This window comes from Sorex fumeus, unplaced genomic scaffold, assembly GCF_029834395.1.
Source record: "Sorex fumeus unplaced genomic scaffold, SorFum_2.1 ptg000037l, whole genome shotgun sequence".
NCBI lineage: Eukaryota > Metazoa > Chordata > Mammalia > Eulipotyphla > Soricidae > Sorex > Sorex fumeus.
The window spans coordinates 34,405,000-34,421,010 of NW_026606094.1; the positions used below are offsets into that span (position 1 = coordinate 34,405,000).

Here is a 16,011-nt window from a genome sequence, read left to right on the forward strand (position 1 = left end):
GTTCAGAGTTTTCTAGAAAATTAAAACCAAAACCATACATAGATCAATCTCATTACCTTACCTGAAGCAAGGTAAAATATATTTAACACAACATCTAAACAATGCTTTGGGAAAAAATCTACTAAGTAAATCAAACACATGCATTTTCTTTACACTTCCATAAACAAAACAATATTGAATGTACATTGCTTAAGATAAATTTTGTACAGGAAATCACCAATACATGTTTCCATTGGAAAAGCACATAAAACTTTTATATTCTATAGTGAAGTAGGAATAGTATAAAAAAGAGATTTGCATTTGACTGTGAAGCTCCTCTTAAGAAACTGCTGTGGCTTCAACTTTGCTCAGATAAAACTGATCTCCATTGTGTCTTTTTCTCCACTGCAGTCAATCAAAAGAAACAGAAGTATCACAGGGAGGGTGGCTTCCTTGGATGTGACTGGTGAAGCAGCGTAACTTCCTGTCTCATACAGTACCATGCTTTGTTTTAATGCATTGCTTCAGCCATCTTGGATTTCTTTACTAATATTTTTATGAAGAAAATTTTCTGAAGTGTTTATTCATTTCACTTCGGGTCCTGTAAATTATGTAGCCATACTGGCTACAGAGTATTTCATGTTTCTTTTTCTCCTTCAAAGATATTTTCCATACAAAAATATAGTGGCATTATAATTAATTAAATTTAATATTTTAACATTTTTATTTGATTTTTGCCCTTAAAATTAGTCCTTTACATGAGCTGTTAAAATCATAGGGAAATATTTTTGGCATGAAACATAGAGCCGTACTGTCTACTATCAACGGAAAACTTGATGCAAATCAAATGAAACCATTTTAATTGAGTGCTGAAATATTTGTGAATATAATCAAATACCGCATTTACCTGCAAAAATACATATGTAAACATGAGGTTATAATTTAAATGAAAATAATTTTTTTGAACAATTAGTCCTTTAATGAGCATCACAGATGCCAATGCAAAATTCCTTACTACTCATTGTTGGCTTGAACAGGAAATTCTAAACATGGCATGACTGATTCATGAATAGTGTTAGTGATTTTAATAAACACTGAAAAAAATATTACTTACCACCTGTAAACAAAAGAATGATTTGATATTATAGTGAAATGGCAAAAAAAGTCTACAAAAGACCAACAATAACACACACAACAATGACTTTCTGTAACTTACTCCAAAAACACTTTATCTTCAGATGGACCTTAGGTTTATTTCAACAATCCAAGGCTGTTATACACACAAAATAAAAAAAAAAGTATGTAAAAGACAGTGATAATAGCAATGAAGAAAAATTTTGCACATGGAATGAAAGAAAGCACACTGAAAAACACGTTTGATTTTTAGTCAGGAGGTGATTTATAATTAGGTGATATTGAATCGCAAATATTAATAATACTATCCAGAAATTGCATTGTCACTTTTTTTTGTAGGAGAGTGCCCTAGGCAAAGGAATATTAAAATCTTCATCTTTCTTGAATTTAATTCATTTTTTACATTTTAAAGAGACATACATATAAAACATAATCGCTGAATTGAAAAAAATGAAAAAATAAAGTATTTTGAATTATTAATAAAATTGCTTAAAATACATGAAAATAACAAGGGCCTTGTATAGATATATTCCCAGGTCATGAGTTAGAAAATAAATGGTCTACTCTGTCCCATGATAATGCCAACTGAACTTTTCCTCTATCCTTAAATTTACTAGTAGAATTGGTGCCAAACTACTATTCACAATGTTTAAAACTACTTTTGCCAAAGCCTGATTCATATCATGATCATCTAATACTGTAAGATATGGAACTACAAGAAAATGACATTAGTAACAATTTATTTCTTTTGAATACCAGAGCCTTACTAAAATAACTACGTATGGTGCCGCCAGCAGGTCAATCTGTACCTGTGAGGTGAGTGCATCAGTAGCCTGATGGCAATGTCAGACTTTTAGATACCCCAAAATTTCTGCTGTGCCTTTGGCCAGACCCCAAAAACTTGGGGCAAAGTTTACCAAGTTCACCAAGAAAGTAAACAGCCAAAAGTTAGGTATGTGGGAGACACACCCACAAACCACCTCCAGCTCAGCTATATAATTGGAGGCATGGCCTCTCTAGTTCCTGATAGAACTGCTTAATGGCCACGATCCCAGAGTCTCAGAAACAAATCTTGGAACCCAAAGGCTTTTGGCAGAAATGCGTCCTGTTCCTGCAGTAGTTTACTGGCACTGGGCCATTCCAGGTGGGAATAGGTTTCGTGCCTTGGCCTGTTCCCCTTGGCGGCTTGGTGACCACCATCCTCCAGAGGCCACTGGACAGTCAGGTTTGGGCCTGAAGTGACGAGACACAGGGGCCTCACCACATGGGGGTGGAGCCAACTCTTTCTCCCCATCCCAACGAGACCCCGAGTCGCCACCTACAAACGGACTTTCTGGCTCCTGATCAAGCTGATTAATAGCCATGATCCCAGAGACTCAGAAACAAATCTTGAAACCCAGCAGCTTTTGGCAGAAATGCATCTGGACTGCATACATGGTGGTCGCTGGCTCAGAGCTTATTGGAAAGCCAGGTATGAGCCGGCGGTGACTGGGCAACTGCTGTCTCATGGGAAGGAGGGCGGTACCGGCTTGTCCTTCATGCCCTACTGAGGTCATGAGTTGCCCCGCACAAGCAGCTCTCTGGCACGGCCATGGCTCCAAAGGCAAAAGGACTTAATCCAGAGCCCGGAAGCTTGTGGCAGAAAAGTGAATGGACCATGCGTTAAATTACGGCACCATGCCTCCCCAGGAGGGAAAGGGTGTTGCTCCCTTCCGCCTCCCCGCCCCCCCCCCCACCGGCAGCATGGTGGCTGCCACCTCAGAGCGTACTGGAAAACCAGGTATGAGCCGGTGATGACTGGGCAACTGCAGTCTCATGGGAAGGAGTGTGGTACCGGCTCATCCTTCACGCCCTACTAAAGTCACAAGTTGCCCCCCACAGGCGGCTCTCTGGCATGGCCATGGCTCCAGAGGCAAAAGGACTTAATCCAGAACCCGGCAGCTTGCGACAGAAAAGTGAATGGACTATGTGTTAAACTATTGTGCCATGCCTCCCCAGGAGGGAAAGGGTGTTGCTCCCTTCCGCCTCCCCCCCCCCCCCCCCCCCGGCAGCAAGGTGGCTGCCACCTCAGAGTTTAATGGAAATCCAGGTACGAGCTGGCAGTGACCGGGCAACTGCAGTCTCATGAGAAGGGGGGGGAGCGGTACCGGCATGTCCTTCACGTCCTACCGAGGTCACAAGTTACCCCCCCCCCCCACGAGCGGCTCTCTGGCACGCTATAACACCAGACACACAGAAACCAATCTTGTAAATATCTGGCTCTTTGCAGAAATCCAAAATTGTGGCCACGTGGCATTATATGATTCTCATAACCAGCTGTAGAAAACAAAATATTTCACAATGCCTTTTCAGCAATTCTGATTGTTTGGGGGGAAATTCTAAACAATAATGTTGTATCTTTTGTCAAAATAATGAATGTAATCAATGTAGAGAAGAGTTAAGTAGAAATTATCTGCCTCACAGACATTTGGAGGGGTGGGAAGGGGGTATACTGGGGTTCTTGGTGGTGAAAAATGAGTACTGGTGAAGGGAAAGGTGTTTGATCATTGTATGACTGAGACTTAAACCTGAAAGCTTAGTAACTTTTCCCACAGTGATTCAATAAATAAATATAAAAAGAAAATAAATTAATTAAAAAAAATTAAGGTGGAGTTCATGCCCAATTCAATCAGCTAAACAGTGGCTGAATAAATAGCAGTACTCCTACAAAAAAATAACTATGTAGATAAATAAATCAGTTATTATTAACTTCTAAGAGGGAATCAGGAGTTATGAGAGTTACATAGAGGATGAATTCAAACAGCTTTTTTGAAAAATATTTCATTGTAAATTTCTATAAACTATTTTGAAATGGATTGAAACAATCAAATATGGAGGTCAGAGAGGTAGTACAGCAGGAAAGGTGCTTCTTTTGACTACTCAACCCAAGTTTGATCCCCCCACATCCCACCAAGAATGACCCTTGAGCATAGGACTAGTAGTAAGCACAAAGCATCACTGAGAGTGGTAACAAAACCAAAAATACATACATTTAAAAAGTCAAACCTTAAAAATATTTAAATATTAATGCTTCATAGAACCTTGTCAATGTAATTTGTTCAACTTGAATCTAAGGATATTCAATATAATACAACTGCTTTTCTATTTTAGAAATAACTGCTGGAATATATTATGTACATGAACTATATACAATACTAATTTTTAGCTTTCTGAGTAACATTTTTATATTTAAAAACATGATTGCCACTCAATGCCTCTTTTGAAAACCACAACACCCAAAAGGAGAGAGAGAACAAAGGGGAATGCCCTGCCACAGAGGCAGGGTGGGTTGGGGGAGATGGGGGGTGGGAGGGATACTGGGATCAGTGGTGGTGGGAAATGGGAACTGGTGGAGGGATGGGTATTTATCATTGTATAATTGAAACCCAAGCACAAAATTTGTAAGTCTACAACTGAATCTTATGGTATCTCACTAATAAAATTTAAAAAAATATATTAAAAAGGACGCAAATTAAAATATCAATGAGGTATCACCTCATACCACATAGGCTGGCACACATCAAAAAGAACAAGAACAACCAGTGCTGGTGTTGATGGGGGGAGAAAGGGACTCATTCATTGTTTGTGGGAAAGTTGACTCATCCAGCATTTTAGGAAAACGATATAAGCTTTCCTCAAAAAACTAGAAATTGAGCTCCTGTTTAACCCAACACTACCACTTCTGAGAATAAATCCTCAGGGTGCAAAAACACACAACAGAAATGGAATCTGCACTTGTATGTTCATTGCAGCACTGCTCAATAGCCAGAATCTGGAAACATCCCAAGAACCCAAGAACTGATGACTGGTTAAAGAAATTATGGTGCATCTGCACAATGGAATACTATACAGCTGTTAGAAAAAATAAATTCATAAAATTCACTTTTAAATGGATGGACATGGATAGTATTCTGTTGAGTGAAATAAGTCAGAAATAGATGGGCAGACACAGAATGACTGCATTCATTTGTGGGATATAAGGGAAAAAAAACCAACATAATATGAGACTAACACCCAAGGATAGTAGAAACAAGGGCCAGAGTGAAGGGTCCATGGTTGGAAGCCTGCCTCAAGAGCTGAGGGAGAGAGCAGCTGGGATAGAGAAGGGACCATTACAACAATTATGATTGGAAGGGATCACTCTGAATGGAAGATTTGTGCTGAAAGCAGATAAAGGACTAAACATGCTCAATAGCTGTATTGCAAACCATAATGCCCAAAAGAACAGAGAGAGGGAGGGAGGAAGAGAGAGAGAGAGAGAGAGATAGAGAGACAGACAGACAGACAGACAGACAGTCACACAGAGAAAGAGACAGACAGACAGAAAAGAAAACTGCCTGCCATAGAGGTAGGCTGAGGGGCTGGGGTGGGAGAAGGGATATGAGTTATATTGTGGTGGGAAACGTACACTGGTGGAGGGATGGGTGTTGGAACAGTGTATGACTAAAACCAAATTATAAATGCTTTGTAACTGTATTTCATGGTGATTTAATAAAAAATAGAAAAAATATTAGAAATGTAATTAATTATAATGTTTGAACACTGTACTGATGGTAAATACTTCAATTATATGACAAGAAAGTTCTCTCTCCCTAGCTAAGGAAATTTGATTTTTACTCAATTTACAACAGTGATGATAGAATTTTTCAGCTTAAGAGCTTATATTTGATAGACATATGCCAAAAGAAGATGACCAGAACTTCATTTTACTGAAAATGGGGTCTGACAGCTGGAATAGAGAAGGAATCACTAAGAAAATGATGGTTGGAGAGGTCTGGATGAGAGAGGTTTGCCAAAAGTAGATAAAGGACCAAGCATGATAACCTCTATTATCTGCATTGCAAACCATAATGCCCAAAAGTAGAGAGAGAGTATGGGGAATACTGTCTGTCATGGAGGCAGTGGGAAGGTGGGAAAAATGGGGATATACTAGGGATAGTGGTGGTGGGGAATGTGCACTGGTGGAGGGATGGGTGTTTGATCACTGTGTGATTGTAACTCAAACATGAAAGCTTGTAACTATATCTAATGGTGACTCAACAAAATTAAAACAAAATTAAAAAAATAAAAAAAATAAAGAAACTGAATCGATAAATGATAAAACAATATTACTTATTTTTACCCAATAATTCTAATTTTTTCAAATATTAGTGTTTCTGGTATTTATTACTAAACATAAAGTTTGTCCACCTCTCATTGGAAACCTGAGATCAATTTTCAATAATATAATATTCAATCAGGAAATATTTTTATTCACAAGCATGCATTGGTAGTTCACTTTTGATACTTTCTCTTCTTTATAACCATACCATGTTCACATTTACTTTTGTTGTTTAGTTGTCTGAATCAGCTGCAGCAAGCTGGTAAATGCATTATTTTTAGTTTTCTCAAGGGAAATTAGACTTGACAAATTTTTATTTTAGTTTTTCTGTCCATTCTATTATTTGTTCTGCTTTGTTTGACCATACCTTGTAGTGCTCTGGGTTTACTCCGGCCCTGTGCATAGTGATCACTGCTGGTGGGTCTCAGGAGGAACATGTACAGTGCAGGGGACTAAGGCAGGGTTGGCAAGGCAAGTGCCTTAATCCCTGGAATCTTTTTCAGCCCTATTTCCACTTTATGATTGGCGAATACTAAAACTATGACAGACTGATAAAAGAGAACTGCATGCTTACAACTTAATGTGAACTCAATTTTTGCACTGCAAGTTTTTATGGTGAATTCAACAAATATTTCACAATAATTCAGTTTCCATATTATTTTAAACTACCTAAACCTTTACTCATATATTTATAAAACACTCAAACATATGAATATTTTCATCTAATTTTTATAATTTCATTTCTAACATTACATCTTACTGACCTTAGTCACAGTCACCATGATTGATTTTGGCTCCCTTGGACCCCTGTGGCATCACTCTACCAAGTTGATCTCTCTGGGCCTTGTTCTAAGCTTGTTCCAAAATTTGTGAAATAAGAAGGTAGAGTATCTAAACTGAAGTTTTCCTCCACGTTTAAATGTCAAGGAAGTTACTCAGTGCTTATGTTGCTTATGAAAGCAACACTAATGTTGCTTTCAATCAAAAATAGCAAGATTTTATTCCATTAAAATATACATTTAAAATTATATAATAAGTGACCACTTCCTCTTTTTGTAGGATTAGGAAAATAGAATTGAACTCATAATGTTATTTAATGTAAATTTTAGAACTGAATATTCTTTCAAATTTTGGAAGTATCAAATAAACTCATATAAGAGATTTGGGTAATATGTTATTTTTATTTAAATTATTGTATATTTTATATTGAATAAACATCAACTCATAAATAAAAGATTGTTAGAAAATATGTGATATGACAATATACTCAATTTTCTTCCTTGGACAGAACTATTAACAATAGTCCTTTAGAGAAATGTTATACAGCTTGAAATATATACATAAAATATATGTATATATGTGTATATACATATGTATAATATATATAAAAATTTAAATAACTCAGAACTGGAAAAGTTAAGTTCCATATTTGAAATTGTCATAAATTTGTGCTGTGATCTTGAGTTACTCACTTTCCATATTTCTTATTTTACTCACACTTTTCATTGAAGAGAAAGAAATTAAAAGTCAATAAACTATGGCTTGTTTTATGTACGTTAGAATATAAAGTTAGTTTACATATTTGAAACTCTGCAGTTTGAACAGGAAAAAACACACAAAGAAATATTATTGAGATGATCATTTAGCCACACTTTTATTCTTGTTTTTGTATTTGGCCACACAAGCAGTGCTTAGGAGCTATTCAATGACATGCCTAAGGACTTGCTCCCAGATATACTTGGAAAACCATATGGTGCCAGGCTTCCCACATATGAGCATGTGAAATATCTCTGAGCTATCTCCCAGGTCCTATTCATACTTCTTTTCTAGGTATGAGTATATTGAAAGCTTTTAGAATCAGTGACTTTAACATTTGTAGATTTAATATACATTTAGATACAATCATAAAAAAGAGAATTGCATAGCAAATGAAATTGATTATTTCATTGTTACAGCAGTGGTGGTAACTGTAAAAAGATTACTATTCAGTGAGAATTATATAAAGAAAACTCATTTGATTCATATGTATAAATTCCTGTAATAAATCAAGCAAAGCCTGTGTGGAACATACAGTTTGAACTTATTATAACTGATATTAGAAAGGTGAAACATGATTTTTTGAGGGGCTCACATCCAGCAATATTCAGGGGTTATTTCTGGCTTTGCACTTGGGGATTGAACCCGGGTTGGCCATGTGCAAGGACAGTATTACCCACTGTATTACTGTTCCATCCCCTAAAAAGGTAAAACATGAAGAGGTGTGACTTTTTAAACATCACACAGGGAGTTAATGGTAGGAAAGAAATAATAATACTATCAATCTCCCAGGACAATCCAAGTACCAGTTGGCAGGAAAACTCACTAAACTTATGAGCCTACACCCTCACCTACCTGAATATAAACAACGTTCACACATTAAAAAATACCACAAAGCCCCATATGTTATAATGCCAGTTAATTGTATGTATGAAAGTATTAGTTGACGATTTGGGTATACAGATTAAAGATATTACTGAACAAACATAAAACTGTAAGATATAGAACTTTATAGAATGTCACTGTCACTGTCACTGTCCTCCCGTTGTTCATGGATTTGCTCCAGCGGGCCCAGTAACATCTCCATTTTGAGATTTGTTGTTACTGTGTTTGGCATATTGAATACGTCACAGGTAGCTTGCCAGGCTTTGCTGTGCGGGCGATTTACTCTCGATACCTTGCTGGGCTCTCCGAGAGGGGCGGAGGAATCGAACCTGCGATGGCCAGGCTGGCTGCGCGCAAGGCAAATGCCCTTCCGCTGTGCTATAGCTCCAGCCCTTTTAGAATGTACATGTTGATAATTAGGATTGAAAATATTTGATTGACTTTCCTTTCTTTTTTTCCCTTAGCACCGTGCAGTGGTGCTCAGGAGCTATGCTCTATGCTTAGGGATCTCTCCTGGAAGTGCTTGGAAACCATATGCAGTTCTAAAGATTGGGCCCAGGCTGGCTGAATGTAAGATGAGCTCTTAACCCCCTACACTACATCTCCAGCCCTCTTTTCTTTCTTTTATTCTGTTTTAGTTTTGGTTTGTGGGCTACACCTGACTGTTCTCAAGGATTACTCCTGATGATGCAGTCAGGGATCACTTCGGGTGGGCTCAGGAGAGCACATGGAGCCCTGCTACCTGCTGTACTACCGCTCTCACATTCCCCCCCCCCGCCTTTTTTAAAAATTTTATTGAATCACCATGAGATGGTTACAAGCTTTCGTGCCTGGGTAACAATCACACAATGATCAGACACCCATCCCTCCACCAGTGCACATTCCCCACCACCAATATCCCCGGTATATCTTCCCTTACCCACCCTCCCCCTGCCTCCATGGCAGACAATATTCCCCATACTCTAATTTTGGGCATTATGGTTTGCAATACAGACACTGAGAGGTTATTATGTTTGGTCCATTATCTAAATTCAGCACACATCTCCCATCCCGACCAATTCCTCCAGCCATAATTTTATTGATCCCTTTTCTATCCCAGCTGCCTTCTCCCCTCCAGTCATGAGGCAGTCTTCCAGCTATAGAGCAATCTTTCTGCTCCTTGCATCTACTTTCCTTGGGTGTCAGCCTCATGTTATTTTATACTCCACAAATGAATATAGTCTTTCTATGTCTGTCCCTCTCTTTCTGACTCATTTTACTTAGCACGATATTTTCCATGTCTATCCATTTATAAGCAAAATTCATGACTTCATCTCTCCTGACAGCTGCATAGTATTCCATTGTGTAGATATACCAAAGTTTCTTTAACCAGTCATCTGTTCTAGGGCACTTGAGTTGTTTCCAGATTTTGGCTATTGTGAACAGTGATGCAATGAACATATAGGTACAGATGTCATTTCTACAGTCCTTCAAAGACAAGAAATTGAGCTTTCCTATGAACCTGCAATACCACTTCTTGGAATATATCTCACATTCTTTTTTTTTTTTTAGTATTTACACACCACTCTCAGAAAATAAGTCATGTTTCTATATTCACACTGATGGGAATCTATGCTGGCCTCCTGGGTGAGAATACAACTTATGAAAGATCGCTCAATGTCACTAATCATCAAGGAAATAAAAATCAAAACTATAATGTCAACTCACTCCTAACAGGTCGACTTAAGAAAAAAAATGACAAGACAGAAAGTACTGGTGAGGAGGTGGAGAAATAATAACTCTCATACTCTTTTGCTTAGAGGTGGCAAAATGATTTAGCACAATCCAGCATTAGCTTAATGGCTGATCTGAACGCATGAAATTGTGAGCTTGTTTTGAAAGCATGAAAATGTGAGTTCAATTCCTGGCCGTGCTACATATGAATCTAATAGCAGCAGTATAGTTAGCCGGGATCATGAATTCACAACAATGATCTCTTGCACATTTGCAACCAACTCCATGCATCCAAGCATCACAAAAGTCATCAAGTGTGCAATCCCTGGCAATTATATGTGTAATACTGGAACCATGTGTACTCAAGTACCACAAGAATATCCAGGTACTCAAAGAAAAGAAAGACTGGACCAGACTGAGACCAGACATCTGATATCAAAACCACAATTCTGTTCATTAAGATGATCTATTTTCAGGGACAAACCCAAGAAAGTCACAGAAAGATATTCATTTTACATATATCCATGGATCTTTACCAGAGCACAGAGCTTAATATGTTGTTGGTAAAAAAAGAAAAGAACAGAATCCATTTAATGATTAATTAAATTTATGATTTAATAGTCTGGAAATGGATTAAACTTTCATTTTTAGGTACAGATCAATAATAAAGCATTTAGGCTATGTGCTTTGCAAACATCCAACCTGGGTTTCATTCCCCAAATCCCATATGGTCCTCTGAACACTGCCAGTAGTGACCCTTGAGTGTGGATTCAGGAGTAAGCATGTGCGCACAGTTGAGTGTACTCCCCATGCCTACCCCCAAAAAACCCCAAAGTACTTTCATGTTTAAAATCACATTTATAGTCACAGAAAAATTAAGAAGGCATGGAGATTTTAAATACGATGTCAGTTTTAATATGTGTATAGAAGAAATGTTTACTTAAAAAATTACTCATTCTGAGCAGGAGAGAGAGTTCAGGGATAAGGTGCTTGTCTTGCATGTGGCTGACCCATGTTCAGTCTCCAGCACCACATATTTCCCCTGATCACCCTTTAAAGTGACAGACTATCTTTTAGATACTTCTCAAAGTTCAATGTTTCCTTATAGGCAGCATCTTTATAAGACGACTATACAACAGTAATCTATGAAAGATGATTCTGTCCTTAATGAAATTGGTTCTATACTTAATCTATGCACTGGAATTTAAAGAGTTTGTAAAACACACAGGCTTCTTTGATGCTCATTGCTAACTCAGTGAGACAGGACTTGACTTCTTAATTATGCAGCCAAGATAAAATGAGACTCGGGGAACATTAAGTAACTTGACTTACAACATAAGGAAAGCACAATTCAATCGTTTAACTCTAACTTTTGGAACCTTTATCTATTAGAGAAAATCTATATTCTTGCAGTTCAGAGCTGATCTCTGATCATGATTAATTATCAAAGCACACATAGATATGGAAAAAAGAGCATAATACATATCTCCATATGAAAGTAAGCACAGTCTTTTCACTATTTGCATGAAGCCCTATGCTAAACACCATATATCATATGCTCCTGATGCATTATTTTTATATTTGCTAACAATTTCCAAATTATTATTCCAATTTCCTGAGAAGAAGGTACTAGATGACAAACAACTTCTGAAGATAGTAAGTACAGAGCTGAATTAAAACCCCAATCTGTTAGACTCTGAAAACTTTATCCCTATATATGGTAAATGCTAATGTGCTGGCTGGCTTAAAAAAGTTGGCGTGGATATAAAGAGACAGTTCAGCATCACTGCTTTGCTTCCAAAATAACCACTCAAAATGTAATCTGTTCTATGGCATACTGATTAGCAGATTCTGAAATTTCAGTACAGAAACAATTGTTCACTAAGAAGCAATTCACCTCAACACACGTACTTCAAAGTTTGCTACTCTTGTTGGTAAAAGTGGTTGAATTAGGTCTTAGAGTAGTATATATATGAAATGTGGCAGTATTTTGTTTTCTTAATGTCTTTACCAGAAATATTTTGACTAAAACAGTTTTCCTCTGACAAATTCCAAAACAAAAGAACAAAAGGAGATATCACTGCTGGCAATATAGCTAATTGTTAATATCCTTATAAGATAAATATGATACTGCATCCTAAAAATCAGTGTATAATAACTTACTGGTCTGTGTTCCCAGATTTGCATTTTTCCCATAGGACTGTTTCCTAAAAATAAATATAAAATATTGTGTATTGATTGATAAGTATTGTGTTCTTGTGTAATATGTACCTGACATACCAGCTTGGAGGTATTTTGAGAAATCTCATGCTAATGACCAATCCATACCTTGTAATCCCCCTGGAACAAGAACAAGGAAGCTCACTCATCTGTGTGGTGCATTTCTTGATCTCCAACCTTGATCACTGCCATGCCATCTGTAACATATGCCAAAAAAGCATAAGCAGAAATAGAGACTTTCTTGCCTAGGAACATTCTCCCCTAAGTCACACAGGAAAGTGTCATCTAATAATACTATTGGAATTAGCTCTTCTACCATAGACATCTTCAGGACAGAAAACTCCAGAGACCAACTTCTAAAATAAGAACTACCACTTTAAAACATCTATCTTTACTGTCATTACAATTGCTCTTCTCAACCATAAATCCAACAGCAGTTTCTTGCCAGAAACCCTGACCTTCGCAAACCAGTCACCTTTGCAAAGATCTACCTAGCTAGCAACATCTCCCACACTGAAACAACTGGAAACTGAGGCCCTCCCGTTGATCGTCGATTTGCTCGAGCGGGCCCAGTAACGTCTCCATTGGAGACTTTGTTGTTACTGTGTCTGGCATATCGAATACTCTCGGTAGCTTGCCGGGCTCTCCGAGAGGGGCGGAGGAATCGAACTCGGGCCGGCCATGTTGGCCGCGTGTAAGGCGAACGCCCTACCCGCTGTGCTATCGCTCCAGCCTGAGAATTAAAAAAAAAATCCACGCAGTAGAATTTATGGCACAGCACAGTTCCACCCAGAATGCTACACATATTTCCTCACAGAATAGCACAGAAATGGGTAATGACTAACTTAGTTTTGTTAAAGTCTAAAGCATTGGGAGACACTAATTATATCCTATCTAATTTTACAAGATATTGCTAATATAATTAATATTACTGTCCTGTTCTCTTATTTTATGTTCTCACTGATCATTAGGAATGTTTTGAAAGTCACATCTAGAATTTAACACTATATTCCTGTCTTAGCTCCAAACAGCTTAGCAAAAATATTCTAAAAAATTTGATTTAGAATATCAAAACTTAAACATAGATACAGGTCATCTTCAAAATATTAGATAGACTTATAGTTAGGCAACCTAGAAGCTAATAATTTTGTTGGATAAAGAATGTTTAGTTTCTATGTATTCATTGCGTTCCTATGAAAAAGTAGAAATTTTAAAATGCCAGCAATGTATTTCACAATTTCTGTTGACAGTGCATTAGAAAACAGCAGAAATATACTTTGGGAAAATGAGACCAAGGAAAAGAGCGATTAATAAAACTGAGAAATCATAATTTGGACTTGTGATAGAAATGTGGGTAGGGGACTTGCCTTGCACATGGCCACCCAGGTTTCAATCCCTGAGCTCACAAGGAGCAATCCCTGTATGTAGAGTCAGGAATAGTCCCTAAGCATTCCCAGGTGTTGTTCACAACCACCCACCCCCGACAAAAAAGAAAAGAAATAATAATTCATATAAGAGGCTAAATTTGGTACAATATTATGCCTCGACAAATTTTAATTTTTTTCATTCCCTATCTTTTCTGCATATATCCTAGTATTTTGATTTAATATTAAATGATAAAAACTTACAAGAAGTTTAACAATTGTCAGAAATGATCCAGTATAAAGAGATCTAGTTTTTACTGAATTTATCTATAGTCAGTTTGAACATTATAGATATTTTCCTGAAATTGACAAACTTATTAAAAAATAAAATAATGTTTAATTTAATTAAATAAAATTAATTTAATTAATTAAATTAAATTAATGGAGAGCCTGGCAAGCTACCGAGAGTATCCTGCCCACACAGCAGAGCCTGGCAAGCTCCCTGTGGTGTATTCGATATGCCAAAAACAGTAACAACAAATCTCACAATGGAGACATTACTGGTGCTCGCTTGAGCAAATCAATGAACAATGGGAGGACAGTGTGACAGTGCTACGCCAATAATTGTTCCAAAACAATTCTGAGAGCAGCAATATGGGAAGATTCAGCTGCTATATTAAGTCTTAATATAAAGCTATAACAATTAAAGCATTGGAGCTGGAGCAATAGCACAGCGGGTAATGCATTTGTTTTGTACGTGGCCGACCCGGGTTCGATTCCCAGCATCCCATATGGTCTCCTGAGCACAGCCAGGGGTGATTCCTGAGTGCCGAGCCAGGAGTAACCCCTGTGCATCACCAGGTGTGACCCAAAAAGCAAAAAAAAAAAAAATTAAAGCATTAATGTAGGAATGGAGACATGTACAATAGAAGATACAACTCACTGAAGATTCATGCACACATAAAAATGAGTCTGTGACAAAATGATGTATAGCAAATCAGTACGAGTAATGATATACCATGTAATAAATAGTACAGAGAGGGAACCAGAGAGAGAGTATAGCAGAAAGGGTGCTTGCCTTATGGAAGTTGACCTAGAGCCGATCCTTGGCACCCTCTACCTTCCCCCAAGTCTTCCAGGAGTGATTCCTGAACACAGAATCTGAGTAAGACCTAAGCACTAACAGGTATGGTTCCCAAACAAAACAAAATTTTTTTTTAAGTAAATAAATGGTACATCCCTATTGAAGTGGAAAAAAAAACTAAAATTTCTACCTCAGGAGAAATATATGGAAGTCAAAGACAAGAACAAAAACAAATTATCTATTTCTATATGGATATTCTATTGGAGATACAATTTTACAATTCTACAAAAAGTACAGAATACTATCCTTAAGATCAGTGGAACTTTCTGATTAATATAAAATATTTATAAATCTTAATGGAAAACAGATAATTTGATTATATTGAAAATTCAACTTATATAAAGACAGAAAATATAAAAGCAAGTCATACACTGAATGTTTTAAAAAAATTGACAAGAGTATTGTATCCATAATATAGAAATATTTCCAAAAAATCAATTTATAATACACAAACAAGCAGTTACAGAATGAGAAAAAAAACAGGCAAATCACAAATGAAAATAATTAACAAGATTTATAGGAAATAATCCGGCCCAATTCTATTGATGGAAGATAAACAAAAATCGCAATCACATAATTATTTGGATCCACATAAGATATATTCATATCATATTTGACAAAAATTATAAAGAGGGACAGAGATATAGAGAGAAATGTACAAAAAATTACTACCAAGTAGGGCAAAATTAATATAACACTGAGGAATAATTTGGAAAACTGCACTACAGTTGAAGAAACTACACAGTGTTCTCATATTTAACAAGATAGTCAGAATCATAAAGACGTTAACTTGTAAGAGAAATGCCTGCAGATGTGTAAAAGACTACTTCAGAAATTATAGCATAGTTATAAAAAATACAGATAATTAACTAAGGAGAAAATGTTTAAATTAAATA

At 36.9% G+C, this 16,011-nt stretch overlaps 1 protein-coding gene across 4 annotated transcripts in view; it reads right to left on the reverse strand.

The window, feature by feature from the left end:
• PCLO (piccolo presynaptic cytomatrix protein) overlaps positions 1-16,011 on the reverse strand; it is a 382,693-nt gene that overhangs the window by 114,535 nt on the left and 252,147 nt on the right. The gene's annotated exons all lie outside the window — the stretch shown is intronic.